At 41.4% G+C, this 18,533-nt stretch overlaps 1 protein-coding gene across 5 annotated transcripts in view; it reads left to right on the top strand.

Annotated features, from left to right (window-relative positions):
• The first annotated feature begins 3,033 nt into the window (after positions 1 to 3,033).
• PPM1B (protein phosphatase, Mg2+/Mn2+ dependent 1B) overlaps positions 3,034 to 18,533 on the top strand; it is a 57,783-nt gene continuing 42,283 nt past the window's right edge. For all 5 annotated transcript variants that reach the window (XM_080915024.1, XM_080915027.1, XM_080915025.1 and 2 more), the window contains exon 1: positions 3,034 to 3,430. The gene's annotated coding sequence lies outside the window, so the exon portion shown is untranslated. The remainder of the gene's footprint in view (positions 3,431 to 18,533) is intronic.

Below are 18,533 nucleotides of genomic sequence, written 5' to 3' on the forward strand. Positions count from 1 at the left end.
TCTGCAGCCTAGTTACGTTACTGAATCTCATATGGCTTTTTAGTGTCTGTCAAGGTTATAATCAAGAGAAAATCAGGTAGGGTAAGAAAGTGCTCTGATGCTTGTGTGTGGTTGCCTGAGTTCTCTAGGCAAGCGTATCCAGGTCCTTATTTGTTAATCTTTAGCATGTCCCTATTTTGGAATTTCCATACTTCAATCTTCTTATATAGGTGTCCCAAGTAAGGGTGTGATTTAAGGAAATATATTCTGTAAGTCATTTAAATAATCCCTAGGCTGGCAAAGATGGCTAATAGCCTCAGACCTCTACTCCAAACATGTATATACACACACACACACACACACACACACACACCGAGAGAGAGAGAGAGAGAGAGAGAGAGAGAGAGAGAGAGAGAGAGAGAGAGAGAGGATCCTTGAAGGGATAGTCAGCACTAAATTGGGCTTACTTTCTTTTCTTTATTGAAGCTCACCTACAGTATATAAAACCCGAGGAAAGAAATTTTTATGGTTGCTTTCAATTATCAGTGCCATGGGGTCTAAGAATTGGTGTGCCAAACAAAAACCAAAACCCCCTCAAAATAATAAAAAACAAAAACAACCAGCCCCCACAAAATAACAGAAACTAAAGCAAAATAAAAAAAAACCCAGCAGCCTGAGAATTACTTTAAAAAATTACTTTCAAAGTTCAATGACAAGAATCACAATAAATAAAATAAAACTTTACTGTTCTGAGTTTTATCCTGAGAGTTCTGGATTTTGTAGGCATGTGTAGCTTGAAATCTCAGGTGATTCTGATTTTAGCTACCTGTTTGCCCACTATCCTGTAAAAACACCATCTGTGCTGGCTAGATATTAATGTTAACTTGACACTAGCCAAAGGCATCTGAGAAGGGGAAACTTTCATTGATGAAATACTTCCCTCAGATCTGGCTGTGGGCCAGCCTGTAGAACATTTTTCTTGTTATTGATTGATGGGGGAGGGCCCAGCCTCTTGCGTGTGACGTCATGCTGAGCTGGTGGTCCTGGATTCTCTAAGAAAGTGGGCTGATCAGGCACCTCTCCATCAGCTCTTGACTGCAGCTTTCTGCTGTTTGTGTTCCTATACTGGCTTCCTTCAGTGACGGACTACAATGTAGATGTGTAAGCCCAATAAACCCTCTTCTACTCAATTTGTTTTTTGGTTGCCATGGTGTTTCATGGCAGCAATAGAAACCTTAAGATAGTGTTCTTAAACCTGGAGTTCCAGAAAAATCTGAATTGCAACCAAATGTATATTTCTGCCAGTTTCACTGTTGAAACTGCTTCAGAAATTTGTCCTTCTCTCCAAAGCTGGATTTGCACTCCCTTGGGTCCAAGCCAAAATTGTTCCAACTAACTTACACCTAAGTATGAATAAGGTTTAAAACGTCTTTCAGACTTGCGTAAATATCAACACGAACGTGTTTAAAATCTCTTCAGGTGAACGTTTAAATTCTCCATTACACTTTGATATGGAAGAATTAACCTGGTTCACTTTCCAGCCAAACGCGGTTGCTAGATGACCATTTCCTTCATCTGTCTTGTAGAACTCCTGCAGTTTATTCTGGATTCATCCTGATTTTGTGTGTGTGTGTGTGTGTGTGTGTGTGTGTGTGTGTGTGTGTGTGTGTGTGAAGCCTTCCTATTAATCATACCCAGATGGAGAATCCTTTATGTCGTCACTACCCTTTGCACACGTTCAATGATTACCTACCATTCGAGTCTGGGACTGCCGGCCGGTTTTACTTTTGTATCTCTAGTTCTACCTACCACGCCTAACAAAATGCAGGTGCTCTTTAAGAGAGGAATGACCTAGTGAATGTCAAGAGCCTAGACAGGAGTTTTAAAAATCAGAACCCAGAAACAAAACACGGAACTGCTAAGGGCTGGAAGGCAGGCGGTCATGGTAAAAAAAAGACGTACGAACAATCTGAACCATCCCAAAAATCATCCTGAAGGGATTACCTGTCCCATTTTCTCAAGTGGCTTTTCAGCCTTCTCAACTTCCCGCCCACTCTCCCCTGCTGGAGACAGGTCGTGCAGGTATCCCAACAATGAGGCTCTGATTGGTCAGAGATGATTTCATTGTTAGGGAACATCCGGGGCTCTTTCCCTCCCTGCAACACCTCCCCAGAGCCCTACGCGCCCAGTTTTGCACTCCCGCGTGCGCCCCACCCGTGGCTGAAGCAAAACAACGCCTCTCTCCAGGCCCTTTCTCGAACCTCTCCGTACTCTCCCTTCACAGCTCTACGCCAAAGAGAGGCGTCCATCTCTTCCAATGAGGGTCTAGGGGCACTTTCCTGGCCAATCAGGAGCCAGTTCTCTCCACTCCGGGTGGGACCAATTTCCACCTATAACTGGACTGCCCGTTGGTTTCTTTATGGTGTTCGTTTTCCGCGTGGCGTAGAGGTCAAAAACTGCAGGGTCCGCAGACTCGGAGCTTGGCCGCCTCCGAAGACTAGCCAATCCCTTCTAGGATACTTTTGCGTGCTCATTTAAAAAAAGCCGAAGTGACGGACTTGGAAATTGGTTTGGTGAAGGACAAGCAGAGAAAGCCAATGATCGGAGGGTCAGGCCTCCATTTGGACCAATCAGAAAAGAAAATCGATCTCCAAGTGGGGGCGTAATTTGACTGACGGAGGACTGTACCTATGGCTACTAGGGTGAGCCGGCCGGTGACGTCAGGAGTTAGTGCTAGGCGGAGGCGGGGTTAAATAAAGTAAATGGTAATGAAGGGTTGGGCCTCACTGGTGGGCGGTGTTTGATGGATAGTTGACCTTGCCAATTAAAGGTGGGCACTGACGCCCAATGGGAAATTAAAGACTCAGAGGCGGGGCCGTGTGGGCGGGGAAAGGGAAGCACAGAGGGTACTAGGAGCCAGGTTGGGCGGGACAACATAGATTGACAGGCTTTTCAGCAAACCGAGGGCAGCGGTGACACGCTCGGTGTCCCAATGGGTGCCCTTGGGGGGCGGAGCTCAAAGAGGGGCGGGGAAAGACGGCAGTGCGGGGAGGGGGTTGCAGAAGGAGCGTAGCGGCCGCTGCTCAATGGCGGAAAAGCCGCTGGTACTCTGACCGCCTGGTCCCCCTAGCAGTTGCGGGGGAGTTTCCTGCCGGCGCGGCTGGAGTCTCTGTTTCTCCGTGTCCGGTGGCTGGAAGATGCTCCAGAGATATCAGGCTGCGGCGGAGGAGGTGGCGGCGGCCGAGTCGGCAGCGGCGCTGGGTTGGAGAGAAGGCGGCGGCGGCGGCGTGAGGGGCCGGACGGTGTAAACAGCTCGGGCGGCGGCGGTGGCCGAGCCCCCGAGGGCGAAGCGGCGGCGGAGGCGGTGTCGCGTCTCGGGAGAAAGCCGGGGGCCGCGGGCGGCTGTGCGGCGGGCGAGCCCGCGAAACCTCGCCTTCCACCTTCGCCCCAGGTAAGGCCGCTGTGCGCCTAGCCGAGTGGGGAACGGCCGTCAGTCCAGCCTGCTCTCGGAGCACCGGGCTAGGCCCGGGCCGCCGCCTCCGCTGGCGCTCGAGGCTTCGGGGGGCGCGGCGAAGGAGTAGTTTGCGGGGTCGCGTGGAAGTCGGCTGCTTACCCTCGCGCCGCGGCAAGCAGGCAGCGCCCATGGGCGCGCGGGCCACCCCAGGCCGCGGTTCACCCAGTCCTGCACGCCGCGCAGGAAAACACGGTTCGGCGTTGCTCTCCGGGTCGCTTTCTGCCCTCCCCTGCGCTCCGCTCTACTTCCTTGTGAAATCTTTCTGGCTTTTCTGTCTGTGCCTCTCTGGGCCTCCTTCCTCCTCCTGTGCTTTAAACCAACCGTTTCTCTCGCTCCTCCTAACCAGACTCGTAGTGTCTGTGTGTGACCCCCAACCGCTGTCCGAAAATGTCGGGTGTCTTGCTTAACAATGGACTTCATAAATGAAATTACTATGGACTCTATTCCGAGTTTGAGTTCCATTAAGAATAGACTGGTCAGTATTGTGTGGTCCGTCATAATTTTATCTTTAAAAGCCTTTAAGGAAAGAAAGTATCATTAAGCACAGAGTGAAAGGAACCCTGAAATAAACTTATGAATGAAGGACTTGGTAAATATTAGAGCCATTTCTTCATTTTTTAAAAAAAGCTGTATGACCTCTAATACCAGTTTTAGTACCTCTAGGACGTTTGCCCATCATATTTGGCAAAAAATGCCTCTTAAGGATTTGATAAGTGCCCAAATTCATCAGTATTCAAGCGCTTCTAAAAACAACTTGGAAACTTAAAAACAACTACGAAGCTGTTTTGGTAAGTCACACAGAACTTTTAAAATAGGCCGCACATGTTTAATGTATCAAAATAAAGCTGGCAGGAGTCTTAGAAAGGGATTATAAGGGAATTTGAGTTGTCTTCATGTTAATGTGGCTATTTTGGGGAAAATATTCTTTTTCTGTTAACAAAGGTTTATAGCTACTGTGATGTGAGGATTACTGAGGCTTATTGTGGGATTAGCACAGGAACTCTTTATGTTTGAGCCACTGCATGGATGAAGTGGGGGGTCTGCGCAGTGAGAGCAGAAGTCACAGTGTGTTCTGGGCGATGGGGAAACACGCCGTGGCCACTGAGTGTTAATAGATATTATTTCACTTACTTTCTCTGTTGTGCAATTACAGTGGTCCTTTTATAGGCCCTCTTTGAAAAAAATCGTCTCTAAGTAAGGAGGTTATTGTGAATATTACAGAATTTCCCAAGAGTATAGACTTAAACTTGCAATAATATTTAAATGATCTTTTATTTTAAGACCAGGGCATGGGGAGTGATTATATAACCCCAGTGGTGATGAACTTGCTGTGTAAACCACACTGGCCTTGAACTTAGAGATACTCTGGCTTCTGCCTTCCAAGTGCTGGGCTTGAAGGTCTGTACTACCACACCCAGCTAGATGGTGATCTTCTTTAAGGAAGTGTCCTTCCAAATGGACAGAGAGCTGCTGTAAGAACTTATTTATTTTACTGGTTCACTGTTTATTATTTAGTGGAGCAATCCTTTCCACACATCTGACACATTCCTCCCCTCCCCCCAAACTGTTAGAGGTTTTTGTTTTTTTCTTTGACATAGCATCGCAAAATGTAATTCAGGCTGATTTTGGCTTTACTGTGTAACCTAGGCTGGTCTCAAAGTGATCCTCCTGCCTCACATTCTTGGGATTATAGCGTACCACCATTCTTGTCTTTCTTCTCTTTTTTTAAAGTTTTTTTAATATTTGTTTTATGAGTGCTTACTTTGTGTAAATGATCCATGCACACTACCACGTGTATGTCTGGTGCTGGTGGAGGCCAAGAGGGAGTAAGAGGGCATGAGATCTCCTGGAACCAGTTATAGCCAGCTGTGAGCTGCCATTTTCGTATCGGGAACTGAACCCCTGTCTTCACTGCTCTCCAGCTCCTGAGCTCGCTCACTCTCTCTAACTCTGCTTTGCTCTTTCTGTTTCTCTGTTTCATAACTTCCTAAGACAGTGTGCCTGGTACCTTGTGTTCGTGTATGTCACTTGAGCTTTTCATATTTTAGTTGGTATTTCTCCACTCTTCTTGAACTTGTTGAGTATTCCTGTAAGTGATGGGCAGAGCCTGGTTCTAATGTTGGTTTCTGGTGTCTGTGAAGACTCCAGGAATAGGTGAGAGCTTTTCTAGTTCCTGTGACAATCATGTCAGCACACAGTGTTATGTTAGTAGTCACATAACTACTAAATCTCCTAAGATTATATGATCAAAAGGAATGGGATAGTGTCTAAATAGTTGTGCTTCTAAGACAGTTGATTCATAGGTTGATTGGATCAAAAAAAGTGGCTCTTGAAAGTTACAATGCTTCTTTCCTATGATGTATAATTTTTAGTGGAAACTTTACAGAGATTTATTAAAAATTAGCTGATCCAAAACTGAAAGGTCTGTTCTTGTACATGAGTTGGTGAATATCTCTTTTATTGTATCTGATACTGAGAAGAAATGTTCTCCCCTCCCACTATTAATGTTGTAACCTATGTAATGTATATTTCATGAGAATTTGTGTTATGTGTAATCATTTAAAGGTATATCATAACTATACCTTGTATACAAAAGAATAAAATAATCTAATCCTAATAGTGCCTTATTTTCTTGGCACTCAGGAAGCTGAGACAAGATGATTTTAAGTTCCAAAGGCCACAGAGCAAGGCTATGTTAAAAAAATATTTCTAAAATGACTACAATTAACTTTTTAGAATATGTACTTAGTGTTTTCTGCAAAATACAATTTTTTTGTTTTTGTTTTTAGAAATTAGGGGAAAACAATGGTATCAGATTTCTACAAGGATTTTTGGTTGTGGTTTTATTTTTAATTTTTTTCAACTTTAAAATTTAAGAAAATCTGTACAGTGATTTTAAGGTATAAGGTATAATTGATGGTAGAGATTTAAAGAATGTGGCGGTTTTAGGTTTTCTGTGATTCCTCCTTGTTCCTATTTTCCTTCTTTATTTTACACGTGAGTGAGGGGCATTGCCCACCCTTGTGCCACTTGCTGCAGGACGTGAGTGGAGGTCAGACCCAGTTCTCTCGACCATGTGCGTCCTGATGCTCCACCTTAGCTTGTCATACCTGATGCCGCGGCTCCTTTACTCCCCAAGGCACCCATCCCTTCAGCTCTTTTCTCTTACTTTAGTGAACTCACTTTAGAATTAGAATGACCCTGAATACTGATCTTTTAAGTTTTGTTGTATAATGTAGCCAAGAATGTTAACAGAGTCCTATTAATTCAGAGGATTCATTAGCTGAGGATATGAGATATAATTGAAAATTTGAGCAGACTCCAGATTCGTGCTTAGACTACTTAGCATATCACTGGTCTGTGAACTCAGTGATGGTAAGATGGAATAAAATTTGGAACTATTTAGATTTTGTATTTTATATTTGCTGAATGCAGAACATCTCAAATTAAGAGAATTTGTTGACAGTTTCTACCAGTTAATGAGTACATGTGAAAAAGCTACAAAAGCCTGTGTACATTTAAATTTTTTTATTTTTATTTTTAAAAGAACATGGTCTCCTTTATTCCAGGTTGGCCTCAAATCTCAGGTTATCCTTGAACTTTTCTGACCTTCTGCCTCCACCTCCTGAGAGCTCTAGGGTTACTGGAGTGCTCAGGCCTGTCTGGTTTGAGAGATACAGTGCTAGAGATAGGACAAGGGCTTTGTGAATGCTAGGCAGGTGTTTGCCGAGTACTCTTCTTACCTGGGTTGTGGTTGCTGTTTACTTCTGGTGTTTTCAACTCACTGTACTCTTTAGAGAGTCATTTGAAAATCACTGTGTTCATGCCCCTTGATCACCCCCCTTCTCCCTGCTTTCCTGTGCTCATGGTATGGACCCTAGGACCTCAGAAATACTAGGAAGTACTTTTTCGGTAAGCTGCAGCCCCAGGTTGTTTTCAAGTCTTTTTACAAGTAGAACAATTTCTAGTCAGTGTCTTTGTGTAGTTTCAGTTGAGAAGATTGATCTGATCTCTAGTCCTCCCAGAAAGAACACCCTTTGCGTTAGTTTTCAGTAGTGTGACCAGGCAGTTAGGTCAGTGAGGATAAAAGGACCTTTTACTGACTTCTTTATTACATAACATTTCCAAATTTATATGTAATATTATGTTGGAAAATTAATTATTTTAATTTTAATAGCCTAGTATTCTAGAAGACATAAATATTATATAGCTCACTTTTTGTTTTGTTTTTTCTCCCCAGAGGTGAGATTGAACCCAGGGTATATATGAGCCATTTATTACTGAGCTACACGCCCAGCCCATACCTTTCTTTCCCTCCATATTTCAGAGTGCTATATTTCCCCAATTTACTTTTAATAGAAACATTTTGCTTCTGAATTATGGTCTTGACACAAACCACTTCTGAGTAAAGTGAGCATTTCTACAGTATCTCGGTATAGCATGTGCCTTGTTTGTTCCTTGGGTTTTTCTTCTCTCTAGGAGTCTCACTTTCTACCTCCCTCACTCTTGCCACTCCTATGTAGACCAGGCTGGCTTTAGACGCACAGAAAACTTTCTGCCTCTGCCTCTGCCTCTGCCTCTGCCTCTGCTTCCCCTTCCCTCAAGCCCCTCAACAGTAGGTATTTTAAATGTAACTTTAAATAATTTAACTTCAAGAACCTATAGCTTGGTCAGTTGTACTTCACACAGTTGACCTATTGCTAAGGCTTTTGATATTTGAAACTTTCATGACTTGCCAAGTTGATTGTGTGTGTGGGGTGTGTGTGTGTGTGTTTTCCAGGGGTTGAACACTTGGACTAGTGTACTTTAACAGGAGCCCCATTTGGTCCTTACAATACTAAATTCTTTATTGTTCACTTGTTAAGGTTTAAATAGATTCAATGTTTTCTTTTGGAGAATTTTGAAATGCCAGGTTTCCAGGCCAGTCTGGGTATGTAATGAGACTTCCTTTCAAAAAGAATTAAATGAGCAAAAAGAAGTATCATCAAGATTGTGTTTTTAGGCTTTAAATTAACCTCTGGAAAGTTAAACGTCTTGACCTTAGAGCATCACTACTTAGAAAACTTATTTTGTATCTGTTGCAGAACAGGGCTAAGGTGAAAAGGGTCTGCTTCTTGGATGCTGTCTACTGTTGAAGGAGCTTCTAGGGATGGAACCAATTACTGAGGGAGAAAGGGAGAATAACATCTGTCTGTAGGAGCTTTGTGATTTTTGTTTATTTAGAATGACCTTCACTACAAAAGAGATGGTTAGTGAAAAATACATTGTATCATAGAAACAGAGAAATTGCTCTTTTAATGAAAACTAAAAAAGTTGGTTAAATTCTTCCATTTGTAATGTATAACAGAAAGTGAAGCAAGTGGATAATTTGTATTTTGATAGGTGGTAGGTCCCTGAGAAGAAGCAGGACAGACAAAGGATACATAGATGAATTAAAAATTGGAGGAATTCATGGGCTGAGGTGGCACAGGCCTTTAATCCCAGCATTCTGGAGGCAGAGGCAGTCAGATCTCTTGGAGTCCAGCGAGGTCTGTGGAGTGAGTCCAGGTTACCATTTCAAAACAAAAATGGATTTCAAAATATTTTAAGCTCAAAGCTGCTATCATTGGCTCTTAAATTGAATTGCATTTTCTTGATTCAGTGTAATTGCTCCAAATATTGAAAAGTGGTAATTAGTAGATAATCTTATGAGTTGAAGAACATAGAAGTTGATCTGTTGCTTGAGAGTATCTAATACCCAAATTAAACATTTACTTATAAGGTAAGGGCCTAATATTTCTACTGAATTATTTTTCTACAAATGAGAAAAAAATAACCCAAAACAATCCAAGTTTAACATTTGGGATGCTTTCTGTTATTTTCATTTACTCTAGGCTACAACCTGCAGAGGTGTGAGAAGTTCACAATTGTTTAGGGTTAAGGATGTGCGTACAGAGTACAGTTTCACGTAGTAATGAACAAGAAAGAGACTCCCCCCAATAGATCTTGTGATAGAGATAGCCAATGACTCTTTAGTTCACTGTACAGCTGCACTCCCTTTTGACTGCTTTCAAACACAGGATGTGCATGTTTTTTCTACACATTTAAAGCTGATTAGAATTTAACTGGTTGTTTTGTTTGTTCTAACTGTTGCCTAGGCTGCCATGGAATCAAGTGATCCCCTGCCTCAGTCTTTCAGTCGCTGGGACTACAGGTTTGTACTGCCTTGTCTTGCTGAGCTTCACTGGTTTTAAAAAAGAAAAGAAGAGTTTTTGAACAATTGAACAGAAATTAGAGTGTATTAGGAAAGGAAAATTGTACTTAAGAGCAATGTTGGTTTCCGTTTAGAATGAGACCCAGAGAAAGAAAAGCAATCCTTAAACTAGGAACTTGGGTGTTTGCACTTAGTGTCTAAAGTGAAAGAGGAGAATTTTTAGAAGGGAGAGGGGGAGAAATGGTAGGCTAGTGAGAGGAGGAACAGCGCTTCAGTGGATTGGTCGACAAGTAAGGAGGGATGGGGCTAGATTAGGGCCCTGGGTTTGATCTTCAGCACCACAAAAAGTAAACTTGGGAATGTCTGTAAAATTACTTGTGTTGGGAAAGGACCTTGTTTTTTTTTGAATGATTAATGGCTGACCACTAGTGTCGGATAATACTGTCACTGACTTATGGCTGCTCCTTTTGTTCTCTGGCTGTTTGACAGTTCAGCTAAAGGATGATTGATACTCCTAATTTGCTTTTAGTTTCCTGTCCTCAGGTAGTATGTTGTCACTGCTCCCCTAACTCATGGCTTTGGTATATTACCTGTGGTGCCTTTGCTTTTCCTGTATGAGGTTGTCCTCCTCCTGCCTGTGCATCATGTGCTCGCTGTGGGCCTTCTGTATCCACAGGGCTCTAGGGTTCTGTGCACTGATACAGTTTGGCAAAGATGGCTCAGTGGTTAAGAGCACGACTGCTCTTCCAGAAGTCCTGAGTTCAATTCCCAGCAACCACATGGTGACTCACAACCATCTGTAATGGGATCTGGTGCCCTCTTCTGGTGTGTCTGAAGACAGCTTCGGTGTCCTCATAAATAAAATAAATCTTTTTTTAAAAAGATATTTTTCTTGAAATTACACAAGCATTGCACACTAAGCTTGAAAGAGATGAGTTTTTGTTTTTATTCTTGATGATCTTTTCATTTGTAAGATTTTGTGATTCTCATTGTTGCAGGGACTCAAGATTAGGTTTTTACTTTAAAATAAATTTACTTGTATTTATACAATATAAGAATGAGCACTGGTAATTCCATCCAAGTAAATCTTCACATTCTCTTTTTGGGGAGGGGTGATGGGGATCTATTACTGGGGTCTTCAGTTTGCATTCTAGTACTGAGCTACATACCCAGCGTCTTACAGTTTGTTTGTTTAATTTAATTTAAAGCTTTAGTGGTTGAGCCTGAATTTGGGGAAACTGGCTTTCAGTTGGTCAGCAGTGTCTTAAATCAAATTGTAAAGTGTAAGAACAAATTTTAGCTTAATATATAATAGTTCTTGTAAAAGTAACTTTAATTTGCTTGATGTAATTGTTGTCTCTGAGGTTTACTGCCTCTGTCTGCTAAGCTAGGCCTTGTTCTGAAAGCTCGTGTACAATCTTATCTAGGCCTAGAATGTTGTCAGCCTGAGACTCACCTTTTCTAGTTTCTCTGAACTCTGGCTAGCTGGTTCAACTCAGCTGTTCAGGCTCAAATTCCTTTCCAAGCTGATTGATTCAAACTGGCTTCTTTCCACTTGTCACTGAACTGTTCTGCTTGGCCTCATAGTAACTTTATGTAATCTTTCCTAATTCTGTGGCTTGTTCTGCGTTCATCTGTGTTGCCTTGTTCTCTCTTAAACCTGTCGAACTCTCACAGTTAAACCGCCTCCTCTCTGCCTGCACTGCTGTCTTAAGCAGCTTCCCTTCCTTCTCTCTCCTTAGGGCTGGGGCATTTCTCTGACTCATCGCTTGGTCTGCCCTCAATTAGACATCATTCTCAAGTATGGGGGCTTCCTTCTGCAGACTAACTTTACTCTCATTGTTTGGGATTAGGGCTGAGCCATGCCACAACCAGAAGCAGGTTTTTCCATTAATAACATAATCCCCAAGTTCACAGTGGATCAAATATTCTGCAACAGGCTCTCAGTTTTGCTTTATAAACAGAATATAGGTTGTTGGGGCAGCAGATGTTGTCAAGAGTCAGTAGTGACTGAGACTCTACCACTCTTACTGTGTCGACTCCTTTCTGAGTCTGTCTGGAGCTGAGGTTATTTGCCCATCTGCATTTATGCTGTACTGCAGGTTTCTGTCTGTCTGTTCATTTTGCTTTTTTGGCTACTCTTTGTTTACATGATTTTATTTAATTTTTAATTTTATGTGTATTGGTATTAGCTTACGCGTATACCTTGTATCACATGCATGCTCACCAGAAGTGGGTGCTGGACCCCCAGGAACTGGAATTTAGATGATTGATAGCATCTCTGTGGGTGCTAGGATTTGAACCCAAGTCCTCTCTGAGAGTAGTTGTGTTTTGTTTTCACTTTAAAATTCACTTTAAATCCTAATCACAGCCCACCCACCCCCACACTCTTCCCAGTCCTACTCTTACAAATCTCTTCCCCCATTGCTTCCTCACTGCCTAGTCCCAGCAGGACTGGGCACATCCTTTTCCGCCGAGGCCCAACCCAGCAGTCCAGGCAGTGGGAGAGGGATCCAGTGGCAGGGAACAAAGACTGAGACAGCCCCCGCCCACTTGTTAGGAGAGTAGCCAGTTTCCTAAACCACTGATACATCTTGCCTGCCCTGCTTAATTTTTAAATTCAGGGTGGTCACAAAATTTGGGCACACTGATGTCTGTATAGTGCTTTATTGATGATTTATTACACGATATTTAAAAGTAATCTGTTTTAGACATGATCAGTATATAAAATGTAATTAGTGTATCTTTCCAGAGTTATATTGCATAGACAAATTATGGGAGTCAAGTATTACATATCTGAATTTTAAGAATTGGAATTGACTAATTGTGAAAAGCCAGCTGGAATCATACTAATTTTATAGTAAATCTCAATTTGGATTATCAGCATTTCAAATTCTTACTAGCTGCTGTATGGCTGGTGGCTACTGTGTCTCATAGCATAGCTTTGTATTCTTGTCTACATTTGTTATTTCAAGTTTCTTTTGTCTCTGAATGAAAATGGTGAAAAGGATAATTTTAGTGTGGCTTTAATTTTGTGTTTTCCTCTTACAGCATTTCCTCCCTCAGGGCCAGTCGAGGTTCTCGTGTTTTTTGGGCATACTTTGCTCTCTGTGCACTTGCTAATATCATTTATTGAAATTTCTACTTTTTTTTTTGAAAATGGCTTAAAAAATGATTGTAGGTATATATGAACATGGAAGTATTTTGCAAAATACAGGTGATGATTGTACATTTTTAGGGATTGTGTATCTCTATAAAATAATGATGCTATTAACGATTTTAATCTAAAAGATAGTTTAAAATCACCCAAGTAGATTAAAATACATTGAAATATGGGTGCTTAGAATGATGGTACTTGAATATTAATTAATACAGTGTTTAGTAGGTGGGGAGAGCAAGGTGATTTTGTTATAACTATATATTCCTTTTTGTTAAAGAAATTTCTTAATTTGTTCTTTATCTTGTTGCTTTGTTTTTCTTTGGCCCTAAAACCTAAGGATCCTTAAGAAGAGCCAGTCTGAATGAATTCTGGTCTAGAGCCAGAGGCAGTCTCAAAAACAGTTGTCAGGCTGGACTAATAGGGGCTGGGAGGGGCTGCTTTATGTACATCAGGGAAGAGAGCAGGTGATAGGAATTTATTAGTGTGCCCTCTGTTGGCAGTGAGTGGGTGCTTTAAGTATGAATCACTAAAGGGAAGTAGTGAGAGATAGGATAGAGTTTGGGACGCGGTTGTCTTCATTGGGAGAGACGATAGTAGGACGAGGAGACTGGATGGGCATGGGCATAGTGTGTATTCCTGCATAGGGCTGAGGCGTGGCAGTGTAGAGGCTAAGATTCTGGTTAACCTAGACTAGGTATTTTGTATTTAGTGGGGTGTTTCGTTATTGTTTTTGGGTCCCCCACCCTCTCTTCGTGGTGTCATTACTGTGACTGCAGATAGGTTCTTATTCCACTCACCTTTGCACAAAGCACTAAGGCAGTAGTCAGGCCTCTAAATAACATTTGCTCTAAAAGACTCAGAAAACATTTGCTTTTTTTATAATTTGTATCTTTTTATGTGAAAGGGAGACACAAAGCTAGAAGTAGGGCAGAGTACCCGGAGCATGTCTTACTGTCATTCTCAGTTGAAAACTGTTGAGGCAGCAGAGAACGGTTAGGTTTTCCTGGGTTGGGTAAGATTAAAATGGTGATCTCTGTCCCTGTTTAAAATCAAGCATAAAGTCATGGCAAAGTCCAAAGTAGTGCTAGCCTTTGTCTTGTCATCCAGTAGCTAAACACACATGTGAACATTACTTTAGTTCAGCACTATTAGTTGGGGGAAAATATCTTAATTCTGGGCAAGGAAAGGAATTATTTTACTTTAAAATAAATAGAAGCAGATGAGAAACAGCATTTATGGATCTCAGACATATTGTGTGAAGTAAAAGAAAGACACAAAGGAGATGTGTCTTGTATGATTTCATTGCAATGAAAGTAGAGGCAGAACTACTCTGCTAAGAGCAGGCCACTGGCTGCCCTAAATCCGATAGGGAGATGGACTTGATTGGGAGGGACGAGAATTGAAGTGTGAGAACTCGTCAAACTATGTATAAAACGCATCCTGTAAGTCAGGGTTCGAGGCCCAATAAGGCCTTCAGCAGCAGGGATAAGCTGGGAAGCAGAGCAGGACCGCACAGACTGGGTCCGCGCCAGTGCCCTGAGGTCTTCCATTTAACTCACCTCTTTGGCAGTAAGGCAAACAGAAGAGAGAAAACCAAGACAAATGGGATCATACACGTCCATACTCTCCATGATGTTCTGACAACATCTGCTTAAGTGTATTGTTTTCTTTTGTTTCCTCTTTTTGTGGGCTTGTTGGTTGCAGAAGTCATTGAGAGATTTCAAAAAATAAAATAATTGAAAGGAATATTTAAATATAATAGAGCCCAGCTTGAAACACTCAAGGGTTCACTAAGTGATACATGAAAGGATAATCATTTTAAACATAGATTTATTCATTTGTCAATTGCATAATGATAGTAAATTTGGGACATAATCCATAAGGTTTTTCTTTTTTCTTTTTCTTTTTTGTTTTTTTTTGTTTTTTTTTTTTTTGTTTGTTTTTTCAAGATAGTGTTTCTCTTTGTAGCCCTGTCTGTCCTGCAACTCAGTCTGTAGACCAGGCTGGCCTTGAGCTCGGAGTGGTCTGCCTGCCTCTGCATCCTGAGCTCTGGGATTAAGGTGTGCACAGCTATATCGGCTTGTTTCCATGTTTTATTGAGAAGGTCTCCATAGCTGAGGCTGACCTGAGCCTTGTGACAGTCCTCCTGCCTCAGCCTTCCAAGTGCTGGGATTATATGTGTAAGTCACCATGCTTGTAGTCTTTAATACCAAACTTTTGAGGATTTAAGTAGTAGGGTCAAAGTTAAAACAGAGTAAGTGGTTGAGTGGGTGATTGAGTTGGTCTGTTTTCTGCTCATGAGGAAGTATAATCTGAAAGACAAGGACATACCTGGGCCTATCTGCAAGTTTTTAACCCACAGTAAATGGACTTTGGTGACAAAGAATCTGACAGTTTTGACTTCTTATGGCTAGTAATGGCAGGCATGGGTTTTTAGCTGGCAGCCATAGTGACCCTCCAACAGGAGAGCATTTTGTCCTTTGTAGATCCTTTCTTCACTCCTAACATTGTAGGTCCTCATGTTATTTGTAAATTTCCCCCCAAATCATTTGCAAAATTTGTTACAGGTATTTTCTTTCATTTCGTTCCTTAAAGTATTGCTTTTAGTATATGGCATGGAATGTTGCTGTCAACATTTGATGCCAGTTTTATTTTCTTTTGGTCTTTTTGCCTGGAGATGAAAGGGATTTCTCCTTTTAAAAAATATAAAGAGTTTAGCTAGAGCATGTTTAGTATCATCTTTCCTGGGCTAGTTTCCATCTTTTCAGTATGTTGTTTTTGGGGTTTGAGGAGAGTTTTCTTGACTCTCCTCAAATTTAGCGTTAGAGTTTAGCATTTGCTCTGTTACATAGCATTGGTTTCCTCTTATTGAGAATCATCATGACATTCATGTTGAATCATCCCCTCTCCCCACTCCTGGAATTCCAGGAGTGCCTGGTTCAGACTACTGCTTCATAAATGTGAAGGACATACTTACCAGTCCCAAGAATAAGGGAGGCAATTACCTTTATCCGGAGAGCTTTTTAGTCCAGTTGAGGGTGGGAGAAGTTAGGGTAAGTGATTGGCTTTAATTGCCTGGATTGCTGTCTTGCTAGCTGTGCCTCTGATTTCTTCACCCCTCTGTACATGTTTGCAATGTGATTGTAACAGTACTTTTTTCTGGGTGGTTGTGGGCACTGAATAAATGCTTTAAGTTGTATGGTTCTGTCTGGTGAAGAACTGTTCTGGAGCGATTTGACGGTTGATCACTTCGTCCTCAGTAAATGTTTCTTCTGTTCTCCCCCACACTCCTGGTTGCTGATTCTCAATAACCTTTACTTCAGTTTTTCCACCTTTTGATTAGTCATGACCCCCACAGGGTCACAGATAATCCTGCATTATCACATTATGATTCATAAAAGTAGCAATGAAGTAACTTTATGGTTGGGGTCAGCACAACATGAGGAACTGTATTAAAGGGTCTCAGCATTAGGAAGGTTGAGAAGCACTGTTCAAGAGCTTGTTTCTTCAGGCTCCTCTTTGATGATACAGTCAGTGCTAGTGGACACTTCCAAACAAGTTCCTCCCCTGCATATCATTCTTAGTACAGCTGCCTGGGTGAAGAGTAGATGCTGACACACGGACACACACTTCTTTTCTCTTGCAAGCTGATGTCCTGCCAAAGACTAAGTCACGGTTTTTGTTTTGTTGTTTTAACTGGGGTCTATAGAGTTTGTACCTGTATCTGGGGATAAAGAGGGGTGGGTTTCATTTTTCACTAATCCCTAACTGAAATTTAGTGTTTTCTTAAAGTATGACATAACTATTTTATAATCATTGCAGGACTCCCAAAAGTCATTGCCACCATTTCAGAATTGCGTTGCTTTATTAAGCCTGCCACTAGGTCCTGCCACTGTTAATGAGGAAGACATGTTAGTTTGTCTGGCTTCTATAGTTATCCAGATTATCATAGGCATTTTATGGATTCCTGATTTCTGGTTTCCATATATTGCAATAGTTTAACTTGTTTTTATTTTTTATTTAAATCATATAGTATATACTAAAAGTTTTAGGAATTTATTGTTATATGTGTGGGTGTTTTAGCTGTGTGTGTATGCACATTATGTGCGTACATTACTTGTGGAGGCCAGAAAAGGGTGTTGGATCCCTCAAACTGGAGTTAGAAATAGAAGTGAGCCTCCATGTGTGTACAGGGAGTCAGAACACTGGTACTCTGGATAACAGTCAGTGAGTGCTCTTTAACTTCTGAGCCTTCTTTCCAACTTCCAGTGTATAATTTTGGCACATATTTTCTTTTTTGTGGTTAATGAGATTCATCTATATTCTTGCATATTATAATTTACAGCTTTAGAATCATACGCCTATAATTAAAAGATAATACAGTCTGCAAAAAGACTACAAGGGATGTCAGTTTTTCTTTGGGGAATTTCTCACTCTAGCCTGGGTTAGCCTTAAACCCCCATCAATTCTATTGTCTCAGACTCTGAAGTTCTAGGATTATAGGTGGTGTCAATACCTAATTCTTCTTTTATACGCTACATTGTCTTGTGTTGTGAAGTTCTAATTTAAATTTACCAGACATTAAAGGGTTTTTGTTGTTTTTTTGTTGTAGCTTGTGTACATGCTTACTCTGTTCACAGTTAAGATCTGCGTGTAGTTTGTGTTTAGAACATACTAGTTATGGCTAAACAAAGATGACTCTTTTTTTTTTTTTTTTCCCAAGTAAAATTTCTAGCAAAGCAAAATGCAACTGTCAGCAGTGCTGTTCTCTTGTAGCTCAAGTGATGTGGTGAAACTTACCTCTCCTTAGGTGTGGTTAAAGGGATCGTTTATTGCCCTGAATTTGAAACCCCTGGACATAGTGTGGCTTCATGTCTAGTATGTGTGAAGCTCTAGTTTGGCAATGCTTTCAAACCAGGAAAAGAAAGTTGGAGTCATTTGTGTGATTTCTATCACATATAAGTTAAGTCACAAAATTAGTGACTTAATGAGTATATTTTTCACCTCTAAGTTCCACTTTTGAGGAAATTTTAAAACCTGAGAGGCTTTTTATATCTGAATAATCTGTTTGCTATGAAAGCTGGGTGTGATCGCTGTCTTCTTACATGATTAGTACAATAAAAATGATAAAACCAATTTATTAGTTGTTGATAGTTCACATCCTTTTGAGCTTTCATATGATTATTTTAAAAAATTAAAATATTGCTACTGCAGTTTGGAAGAGCTAACTTGTGCTTCAATACTAAAACATTAAGAATTGAAAGACAGGTGTGGTAGTTAACTCCTGTTGTAGTGCTAGCACTCGGGAAGGGGAAGCAGGAAAAACAGGATTTCAGAATCAACCCTCAGGTTGACCTTTCTCAAAAAACAATAATATAAAATAAGTGGGCAGGACTGAGGAGATGGCTCGCCGGGAAAGTAGTGCCTGCCTTCGCCACCAAGTCTGACTTCCCTGAACTCCACATGGGAGAGAACCAACTCCCAGAAGTTGTCCTTTGACAAGTGCACATGACATATTTGTCCACAGACAGGCACACACAGATAAAACATAATTTTTAAATGTTGAGAAATGGATGGGACCAATTGTTTATTTTTTATGAGTTTCCTGATGGGAGAGGATGTGTGTTCCTTTGCTCTGCTCGTTCAAGCAGTTGACAGAATTAGAGTTGAGGGTTGGAGCAGCATCT

Source organism: Micromys minutus (assembly GCF_963924665.1).
Source record: "Micromys minutus genome assembly, chromosome: 3".
NCBI lineage: Eukaryota > Metazoa > Chordata > Mammalia > Rodentia > Muridae > Micromys > Micromys minutus.